Source organism: Salvelinus sp. IW2-2015, unplaced genomic scaffold (assembly GCF_002910315.2).
Source record: "Salvelinus sp. IW2-2015 unplaced genomic scaffold, ASM291031v2 Un_scaffold16444, whole genome shotgun sequence".
In the NCBI taxonomy this organism is placed as follows: domain Eukaryota; kingdom Metazoa; phylum Chordata; class Actinopteri; order Salmoniformes; family Salmonidae; genus Salvelinus; species Salvelinus sp. IW2-2015.
The window spans coordinates 185,062-196,212 of NW_019957589.1; the positions used below are offsets into that span (position 1 = coordinate 185,062).

The 11,151-nt window shown below is 47.4% G+C and overlaps 1 long non-coding RNA gene across 1 annotated transcript; it reads right to left on the reverse strand.

Annotated features, from left to right (window-relative positions):
- Nucleotides 1-4,788: 4,788 nt before the first annotated feature.
- Nucleotides 4,789-9,930, reverse strand: LOC139027462 (uncharacterized). Its single transcript, XR_011479551.1, has 3 exons — nt 9,850-9,930; nt 9,405-9,602; nt 4,789-5,664 (listed from the first exon to the last, which is right to left on the reverse strand). It is a non-coding gene; the product is annotated as an uncharacterized lncRNA (long non-coding RNA).
- Nucleotides 9,931-11,151: the final 1,221 nt, after the last annotated feature.

Below are 11,151 nucleotides of genomic sequence, written 5' to 3' on the forward strand. Positions count from 1 at the left end.
ACTAGATCACCCACCCTAGTCAAACCCCACCTAACCAAAATAGAGAATAAAACGGCTCTCTATGGTCAGGGCGTGACAGTACCCCCCCCCCCCCCAAAGGTGCGGACTCCGGCCGCAAAACCTGACTCTATAGGGGAGGGTTCGGGTAGGCGTCTAGCGTTGGTGGCGGCTCTGGTGCGGGACTTTGCCCATGCCCAGACCACGGGTCCGGCCATGGAGCTGGGTTGTACGCCGCACCCGGACTGGAAACCAGCATCGAAGAAGAATCCGGCCATGGGGCTGAGTTGACCGCCATGCCTGGACTGGGCACCGGCGCAGAGGAGGCTCCTGCCATGGAGCGGGACTGGACCCCGTGCCTGGACTGGACATCGGCGCAGAGGAAAGCTCCTGCCATGTAGCGGGACCGGACGCCGTGCCTGGACTGGGCACCGGCACAGAGGAAGACTCCGCCCTTGGAGCGGGACTGGACGCCGTGCCTGGACTGACATCGGCGCAGAGGAAGGCTCCTGCCATGGAGCGGGACTGGACGCCGTGCCTGGCTGGGCATCGGCGCAGAGAAGGGCTCCTGCCATGGAGCTGGACTGGATGCCGTGCTCGGACTGGGCATCGGCACAGAGGTAGGCTCCATGGACCATCTCAGGAGGTTCCGGACCGTGGACCATCTCAGGAGGTTCCGGACTGTGGACCGTCTCAGGAAGCTCTGGACTGGGATCGTCGCCGGAAGCTCTGGACTGGGGACCATCACCGAAATCTCTGGACTGGAAACTGTCGCCGGAAGCTCTGGACTGGAACTGTCGCCGGAAGCTCTGGACTGGGAACTGTCGCCGGAAGCTCTGGACTGGGAATTGTCGCCGGGAGCTCTGGACTGGGAACTGTCGCCGGAGCTCTGGACTGGGAACTGTCGACGGAAGCTCTGGACTGGGGATCATCGCAGGAAGCCTGGTGCGTGGGGCCGGCACTGGTGGTACCGGACTGGTGACACGCACCTCAGGGCGAGCGCGAGGAGCAGGAACAGGACGTACCGGACTGGGGAGGCGCACTGGAGGCCTGATGCATGGGGCCGGTACGGTGGACCGGACTGGTGACACGCACTTCAGGGCGAGTGCGGGGAGGAGGCACAGGACGTACCTGACTGGGAAGGCGAACTTGAGGGAGAGTGCGAGAAGCAGGCCCAGGACGTACCGGACTGGGGACACGCACTTCAGGGAGAGTGCGAGGAGGAGGCACAGGACATACTGGGCTGTGGAGGCGCACTGAAGACCTGTTGCGTAGAACCGGCACAGATGGTGCCGGAACGATGACACACTCGCACAGTGAGTGCGGGGAGCTAGCACAAGACGTACCGCACTGGAGACCTGGTGCGTAGAACCGGCACAAGTTGTACCGGAACGGTGACACACACTTCAGGGCGAGTGCGTGGAGGAGACACAGGACGTACCGGACTGGGGAGGCGCACTGGAGGCCAGATGCGCGAAACTGGTACAGATGACTGGTGTCACTCTCCTCAGCACACCCGTCCTGCAGCACTTTCATCGGCCACCACCTCTCTCCGGAATCTTTCGTCGAGTTCCTTATTCGACCCCCTAACGGTCTCTGGCTCATTCCTCGGTTTCGCCGATCACCCCGTGTGCCCCCACCCAAAAAAGAAAATGTGGGCTGTCTTTTGGGCTTACTCTGTAGCCGCTAACCCCTGCGTTGTCGCTGTCCTCCCTKCTCTCCTTGCGTCTCCCGCCAGGGAAGGCGATCCTGTCCTGCCAGGATCTCCTCCCAAGTCCAGGATCCCTTCCCATCCAAAATCTCCTCCCAAGTCCATGATACTTTCTCCACCTGGGCACGCTGCTTGGTCCTGTTGTGGTGGGATCTTCTGTCACGATCGTCGTGGTAATCATACTCGGACCAAGGCGCAGGGTACGTAGAGTTCCACATGTTTATTAATTGAAACTCACAAAACAAATAAAGTTTGATTTGATTTGAAATAGGGAAGAGGCGAGGTGTTGCTTTATCTGTTTTTTTAAACCAGGTATGCTGTTTATTTGAGCAATATGAGCTGGAAGGAAGTCCCATGCAAACACCCTGGTAGGTTGATTAATAACCGGAACCAAATTATAGGCACTGGTTACAATAAGAAGCTTCCTCTTGAGCAGACAGCTTGATGAAAACCATTCAATATTCAGGTCCCCAAGAAAGTAGACCTCTCTGTTTACATCACATACACTATCAAGCATTTCACACATATTATTTAGATACTGACTATTAGCACTTGGTGGCCTATAGCAACACTCCAAAAGAAAAGGCTTTAGATGTGCCAAGTGAACCTGCAACCACAACACTTCAAAAACACTTGACATAAGATCTTCTCTAAGCATTACAGGGATATGGCTCTGAATATATACAGCAACACCTCCCCCATAAGCATTTCTGTCTCTTCTACAGATGTTATATCCTTGTATTGCTACTGCTGTATCATCAAATGAATTATCTAAGTGAGTCTCAGAAATGGCTGATATATGAATGTTATCTGATGTTAGCAAGTTATTGAGTTCATGAACCTTATTTCTAAGGATACATATGTTAATATGGGCTATTTTCAGACCTTTCCTGTGATAGACATAATAGTGAAAAAGGCCTTCTTTTCAGTATTACACCCTGGTGTGCTTTCCCTCCCCGCTACCTCCACAACTGTCTCTTCCTTTTCCCCCTTGCCCTGATTCTGGGTCAGAGGAGAAGCACACCAGAGTGTAATGAGGAGAGGACTAGTTGCTTTGAGTCAAGAGGTTTGAAAGACATCATCAAGATACTGTACAGTGAGAGTTGAGGAGATATATTATCACTTTTTGTAAAATAATTGCATCCAGGTACCGTTACGTTAAGGCTAACTATATTTAATATCCCTGAGAGTGATTTTGTTTTTGTCATTATTGACTAGTTTGGGTCTAGTTTCTTTCCTCTTTGTAGCTAACCATCCCACATGTTTCCTGTGCATGCAAGGCCTGTCAGCGATCATACACATCATCCAGTCTGCTGGTACTGCTTACTGTGTGTGTGTGTGTGTGTGTGTGTGTGTGTGTGTGTGTGTGTGTGTGTGTGTGTGTGTGTGTGTGTGTGTGTGTGGGTAGAGAGAGTGTGATCCTGTAACAGATACACATACACCGCCCGAGGAGCATCATGTGATACCTTATTATAGCATGGTCTCATCAAGACAAAGCTTTGTGCAATACTGGTTTGATTATACTGGGTGGTGGTTTGTACCACGATGTAGTCAACTGTATGTGCACACAAAATTCATCTAGGGACAGAGGACTCGTTTTTCCGTCTGTCACTTTGTGACACGCACACACAATATAATGACTAAAGGGATAGCAAACAAAACACATTGGAAAATATATACAGATACACACACACACACACACACACACACACACACACACACACACACACACACACACACACACACACACACACACACACACACACACACACACACACACACACACACACAACACACACACACACACACACACACACACACACACACACACACACACACACACACACACACACACACACACACACACACACACACACACACACAAAGCTGCTTCAACCATGGCAGGTGTGTTCAGGTGTACTCCCATCACCACAGTAAAGCTGAGGAGGTATGACGTAGGTTGTTTAGTTCTGAACCCGGCCCAGTTGAGCTGGGAACAGGAAGATCTCCAGGTCATCTCTGAAGACTTTGTGGAGTCACATTTACCATCAGTACTTCCTTTACAACTGAGGGGGTTTTGGTTGGCAGTAACACAACCCTGTGCCATGTGAAAGTACCACTCTGTTCTTTGTTCTGTTCGTTTATATAAAGGTGATGACATTGCTATTGTCTGATAAATAATGAGTGGAAGTGACATTCTCTGTCAAACTGACACGTTTTACCACCTTTACAAACCATGTTCTGTTGTTACAAACACTGGCTTCTATGTTGTTCTATTTTGAGTCAACTGACAAAGACCTGTTTGGAAGTACTTAAATAAAACGAAGTGCAGAATCATAGAAAGACTTCTTCAACCGTGCACAGTGTCGCACCTCAAATACCTTGTACCGCTGCATATTGATGTGGTACTGGTACTCCCTGTATATAGCGTCATTCTTGTGTATTCAGTTTTTTACTCTGTATCGTTGGGAAGGGCTCGTAATCATGCATTTCACGGTAAAGTCTACACCCGGTGTATTCGGCGCATGTGACAAATAAATGTTGATTTGATTTTAACACCCATTTATTAAACACAGCCCTGGATAGCTGACCCAAACATTACAATACTGATTCAAACAAGGAAACAGTAAAAACAAGAGATCACACTGATCATAAAGACCTAATATATCATCTAATAGGATACAGCAAAGGAAACAGTCCATTGATGTCCATTCTTCCAGCTAGGAAGCCCTTGTAATGGATAGCCAACATATTATTGGGATTAGTCTTTATACAGACAAACAGAAAACAGCATCTTCTCCTGGACAGATGTTTCCATCACAACACATTGAACTTGTTAAAAGCCAAACGCATATAGAGATGCTGACTCATCCCAGTGACCTACAGTTATTTTGTAAAACGCACATCATCCTAAATCACTGTCAGAGACAATGGAAAATATGAGTCACTGTTGTGCGAAGAAATGATCTAGTATCACAATATTATTATTATTATTATTTTGCAATATTATTATTACTAAGATATGACAAAGATAGAGTACTAACAGTTAACACACTAATAATGGCTAAAAAGCAGATTTTTCCTTATCACTCAAAAGAAAGTGTCGTAAAAAAAATAAACAGTCCCATTGATTATCTCTGTTATACTGAATGACAGAGTAGGTACCCTTGAAGTTACCCATGTACATGTTGGAAACACTGAATGACAAGGGTTGTCATTAGACTAGCACACATGCCTGTTGGTAGTCTCTGGTAAGTCGTAGGCCTGTTGATAGTCTCCGTTACACTGAATGATAATGTCCTCCAGAAAAGATCTCTCACAGAACAAGAAGCTATTCTGAAGCTTCAGCACAACCCACTCAAAGTCTGGATCTACAGGAGAGAAACACAGTTCAGTGTTTATAAGACAGTTGTTCATGTAATGACTACATTTAACAATCATCCATATTTATGATTTTTCCTTTCATATTAGGTAACAAAGAAAGGCTTTGTTGCGGTCTCTTGACAAGCCTGGGAAAGCAAGACAACTCCTCTCGTGGAGTTTTATGCCACACGCAGTGTGATCCTTTAGGTCTCTAAACGACGGGGTTTAGGAGACAGACGTACCATACCCTGGCCTATCAAACCCTAAATAAAAGCTGGATATTTCTTCTGCATACAGCAGGATCTGCGCAACAGATGGCGTGGAAATTGACTCATTTATGAGTTATGAAACCTTTTGAAAACTTAAGATTTTGGAGTGAATGTTCCTTGTAATGAGAAACGATGACAGACACACAGAGTCCTGCTTTATTTTCTAAACGCCACAGCCTCATCTGATCCCACACAGGCACACACACAGACGAGACATTAGGATGACAGTCTCATCCCAGACCAAGCCCGTTCATCTCAGTCAGACAGGACACTCCAATGATGCTCTCTGCTGGGTTATGTGGTTCAGCTTGGAAGGACAGATGACTGGAAACGAGAGAAAGAGAAAATAGAAAACACTGATCATCCACCACAGTCGTTCTGCAGCCTGGCTCTACCAAAGTAACCACACTCTACCGGTGCASTCGTAGAAAAAAAGGTGCTATCTAGAACCTAAAAGGGTTCTTCGGCTGTTCTTCGGCTTTGAAGAACCCTTTTTGGTCCCAGGTAGAACCCTTTTCACAGAGGGTTCTCCATGGAACCCAAAAGGGTTCTCCTATTGGGACAGCTGAAGAACCGTTTTGGAACCCTTTTTTCTAAGAGTGTACCTGGTCACACACACACACACCTGGGCAGACTGCATGGTAGTGTAAGGAGCCTGGAGGGAGAGGGCATCATCCAACCAGGAGGATATTGGGAGTGTCAGGTTGGTGAAGGACTACCATCCTCCTAACATCCTAATCACCATGGCCATTTAGCCAACAGAAAACGTTCCTCCAAATCCAGTTGACAACTGTACTCTGTACATTACACCTTAATAAGGGTGATTGCTGAACATGGCCATTTACAGCTACCGGATGCAAGCAGATGGCTGTATTCAGTAGAAACCCACAACCCTGGCATTGAACCCACAACCCCGGCATTGAACCCACAAGCCTGGCATTGACCCCACAACCCTGGCATTGAACCCACAACCCGAACCACCACATGGCATGAACCACACACGCTGCGCCATTGAGAACTCCACAGCCCTGGCATTGAACCCAAGCACCGGCACCCTGGCATTTGGAACCCACAAACACCTGGCATTGAACCCACAACCCTGGCATGAAGACACAACCCGGCATTGAAACACAACGCCCGGCGACTGAATAACCCACAAACCCTGGCATTGAACCACAAACTGCAACCCTGGCATTGAACCACAACCCTGGCATTTGAACTCACACCCTGCATTGAACCACAACCCTGGCATTGAACCACACAACCCTGGCATTGAACCCACACACCTGGCATTGAAACACAACCCGGCATTGAACCCAAAACCTTAGCATTGCCAGCCCTCCGCTCTCCAAACCCCCTGAGCCATTAGACTATGTGTGATTCAGCTTCTGCTGCACGGACTCGATCGTGGAGAGGACTGATATGATCAAGTTGAGTATAGACCACAGATATGAGTGATGATATGTGTGGCGCGAGCACATCGCTCGAGCTTCATTCTGCCACGTGACCTGATCCAGATAGCAGCTATGTGAGCACTCCACGATGGCAACACTGGGTTTCACAATGGGACTAGATGCGCCAATGCCTCCTCCCTGTCGGTGGCAGACCTCACTGAGCTAGGGAATGCCTAGGCATACCTTGGGTAACACTGAACGCCACACGGCATTTTCAAAGGGCAATGCATGAGCTGTGGCTTCTGTGAGCAGGCAAAAGTATCTTTAGTCAGAATCGGTTAATGACAAGTGGAGCTAGTATAGAAGTCTGAACGTGTCGTCAAACTGCAAGGCTGTATCCTACGAGGACTGGTATCCTGAACCCACGACACTCGTTTCCGATGAAACCGAACTGCTTTTCCTTGCAATTTACTGAGACGTGTTGGGCTACCTTGTCACGACCTGAAACTGTCCTGGCGAACTTAAAGTTGCGGAACTGAACCCGGATCCTGAACGTATAACTGCTCACTCTTGGCTCGGAACTTAAACTGCTTTCTGTTCCTGACGGAAGCTATTCCTGCACTGGTAACATGTTTCCTGTCGGCACTGAACCTGTTCCTAGAAGGCATTAACTTGTTCCAACTTGAGACTTAACTGTTCTGACACCTGAGACAGTGCTAAGTTAATCCCCAACAGAAATATGGGCAGCTACATGGGCAGACCCGAAAGGTTATGTGGGACACCATCCCTATCGCCCTGAAATGATGGGCATCAATATGGAGCTGGTAATGCCTTCACCACTCTACGGCTGCTGTTAACAAGTCTCCTATCTCCAATCCTCTGGGACACCCCGTTGGAACATTGCTGCAGGGACTTGCTTCCATTCAGCCACAAGAGCATTAGTGAGGTCGGGCACTGATGTTGGACGATTAGGCCTGGCTTGCAGTCGGTGTTCCAATTCATCCCAAAGGTGTTTGATGGGTTTGACTTCAGGGCTCTGCGCAGGCCAGTCAAGTTCTTCCACACCGATCTCAACAAACCATTTCTGTATAGACCTCGCTTTGTGAACAGGGGCATTGTCATGCTGAAACAGGGAAGGGCCTTCCAAAACTGTTGCCACAAAGTTGGAAGCACAGAATCATCTAGAATGTCATTGTATGCTATAGCGTTAAGATCTCCATTCACTGGAACTAAGGGTCCTAGCCCGAACCATGAAAAACAGCCCCAGACCATTATTACTCATCCACCAAACTTTACAGTTGGCACTATGCATTGGGTCATGTAGCGCTCTCCTGGCACCTGCCAAACCTAGATTAGTCCGTTGGACTGCCAGATGGTGAAGCGTGATTCATCACTCCAGAGAACATGTTTCCACTGCTCCAGAGTCCATTGGTGGCGAGCTTTACACCACTCCAGCCGATGCTTGGCATTGCACATGGTGATCTTAGGCTTGTGTGCAGCTGCCATGGAAACCCATTTCATGAAGCTCCCGACGAACAGTTGTTGTGCTGACGTTGCTTCCAGAGAAAGTTTGGAACTCAGTAGTGAGTGTTGCAATAGAAGACAGATGATTTTTACGCGCTGTGCGCTTCAGCACTCGGCGGTCCCGTTCTGTGATTTTGTGTGGCCCACTACTTCCCTGCTGAGCCGTTGTTGTCCTAAACAGTTCCACTGCACAATAACAGCACTTACAGTTGACCGGGGCAGCTCTAGCAGGGCAGAAATTTGACAAACTGACTTGTTTGAAAGGTGGCATCCTACGACGGTCACACGTTGAAAGTCACTGAGCTCTTCAGTAAGGCCATTCTACTTCTACTATTTGTCTATGGAGATTGCATGGCTGTGTGTTCGATTTTAGACACATGTCTGTAATGGGTGAGGCTGAAATAGCCGAATCCACTAATTTGAAAGGGTGTCCACATACTTTTGTATATATAGTGTAAGTGTTAGCAGCATCAGCTACAGGAGCCCAGGAACGTGGGAAGTGAATATGAGGAATATGAGGTAACTCTAGTCTACAGAACATCTGCTCTTGTCCTGCTATGTGGGCGTTGGCTGCTGTCACTGACGGGTTCATTTCAGGAATGCACGCACGCACGCACGCACGCACACACACACACACACACACCAGAGACATGTCTGATCTGAGGACTGCATGCCTTGGCACATAGAACAGTAAATAATGCCAACAGACAGCATCTCTAGGCAGTGTTCCAAGCCCTGACTACCAGTACTTCTTTGACAGATTGTTTCAGAATTTCATTTGGGATTTTATTTTCGTCACACTGTATTTTTTTGTAGATAGGAGGCAGGGGTCAAAATGGTCCATGGTGGTTGAGTTGGGAGCCGTGGGGTGGCATGGGAAACCAAACCCCACAACATCTAGCTTAGTGCAGTGAAATGACTCGTGCACACACGCAAAGCAGCCAGCTGTCAATCACACAGCATGCCAGCCCATTCACCACTCTCTCTCTCTGACAGAATCACACTGACAGCTTGGCTCAGAGACACCAGAATGTCAGACTGAATGGCAAAGAATTCTACTCCCTTACTGGCACGTTGTAATTAATGGTACCCAGTGTGCAAGTGTGTGTATATGTGTGTGTGTGTGCGCATGCGTGTGGGTCTTACCAGTCTCCTCTCGCCACTCTGAGGTGCTGTGTGCTGGGTCAGGGATTGTAAAGGTGTCCTGTGGTCTGGAGGTCTGGCTATGGGTCTATCAGTCTGCTGTCTTCTTCCACGGCCACAGGGGGGCGCTGTACCTGCATCTGCCGCCATGCAACCCCTGTGCCCCCACCCTTCAGTCGGTCCAATAAGGCTGATATCCCCCTGCAACAACACATAATCATGTGTGTATTATAAAATGTCTAAATGTTTCTCTGGAATGTATTCAGTACGTTTCTATGCTAATGTTTGTAATGCTGCAAGCCCCACCTCCTTTACAGGTATCAATAAATAATATCAGTAAACTACAGGCCATCCAGCCAACTGCTGGAGCAGAATATACAAGGGATGTCTAAACAGATAACTCAACAATTAAATTATGTTTTTATCATTATTGTAAATAGGTGCACACCTTCTCAATTCTCTCCTCCTCTCCTCCTGATCTCTCTCTTTCTCTCCCAAGACGTCATTCTGAGGGGAAGAACATGAGAGAGAGAGACTAACACACAGATAGAGGAGAGGAAGACAGAGAGAAAAATCAGTCAGAAAGACAAGCAAGAAAGAGAGAGAGCGAGAGAGAGAGAGAGAGAGATAGGGCAAAGGGCATTTAACCTGTCAATCTAAAGGTAACACATACAGCATCAAAGGCTAACCTCTAACAATAGTGCTGATAACAGTATTTACAATAACAACAACTGGGGTTAATATTTGACCTTGTCAGTCTGCTTAAAGACTTGTATCTCCTAGTATGGCTCTTCATAAAGCCATACTATGATTACTAGACTGATGCAACAATAATCATAGACTGATAAATGTTGTGGCTGAACTGTTAGTTGATCAATTAGAACTGCTTTGTATACTGGAGTGTAGTTTGATGCTTTGATTCCTGCTTGGGCTACATTCACAGTTAACATGCTAGCAATGGTTTGTTTCCTGTCTGGGCTACATTCACAGTTAACATGCTAGCAATGGTTTGTTTCCTGCCTNGCTAGCAATGGTTTGTTTCCTGTCTGGGCTACATTCACAGTTAACATGCTAGCAATGGTTTGTTTCCTGCCTGGGCTACATTCACAGTTAACATGTAAGCAATGGTTTGTTTCCTGCCTGGGAAACATAGTTAACATGTAGTCAACATATGTGTGTTAACTGTAAGTCATTTTGGATAAAACAACCTGGTCATTGACCATATCCTTATATCATTGTAAATGTACTATACATTAGATTTAATATATTTGACAAGGTACCTTCATCCTCTGTTCCCCCTTCTTCAGCTGTCTTGCTGTGTTCTCCTCCTCTCTCCTCCCCTCCCTGTACTCCTGGACTCTGGTCAGTAGGAGAGGAACACAAGGAAGAGGGTAGTGGGCTGAAGAGAGTGGGGTGTTCTGGGGGAGTTGTGGCATGTCGTCTGGGATGGTTATTTGTAATGGCTGTCAATGGTATTAAATGACTATGATATATAAGAAATACCCCAAAAAGAAAAAACACAACAACAAAAAAGACGTTTCCAAGCAACAACAAAAAATATTTACAAAATGGAGGAGGAGGAGAGAGAAAAGGAGGGAGAGAGGGAAAGAGAGAAGGGAAGGAGAGAGAGAGAGAGAGAGGGAGGAGGGAGGAGGGAGGAAGGGAAAGAGGGTCAGAACAAAGGGGATTCTTTCACTGACAAAAGTGTAGGAGAACCCAAAATAACAGTAACATCACTAGTAGGTTACAA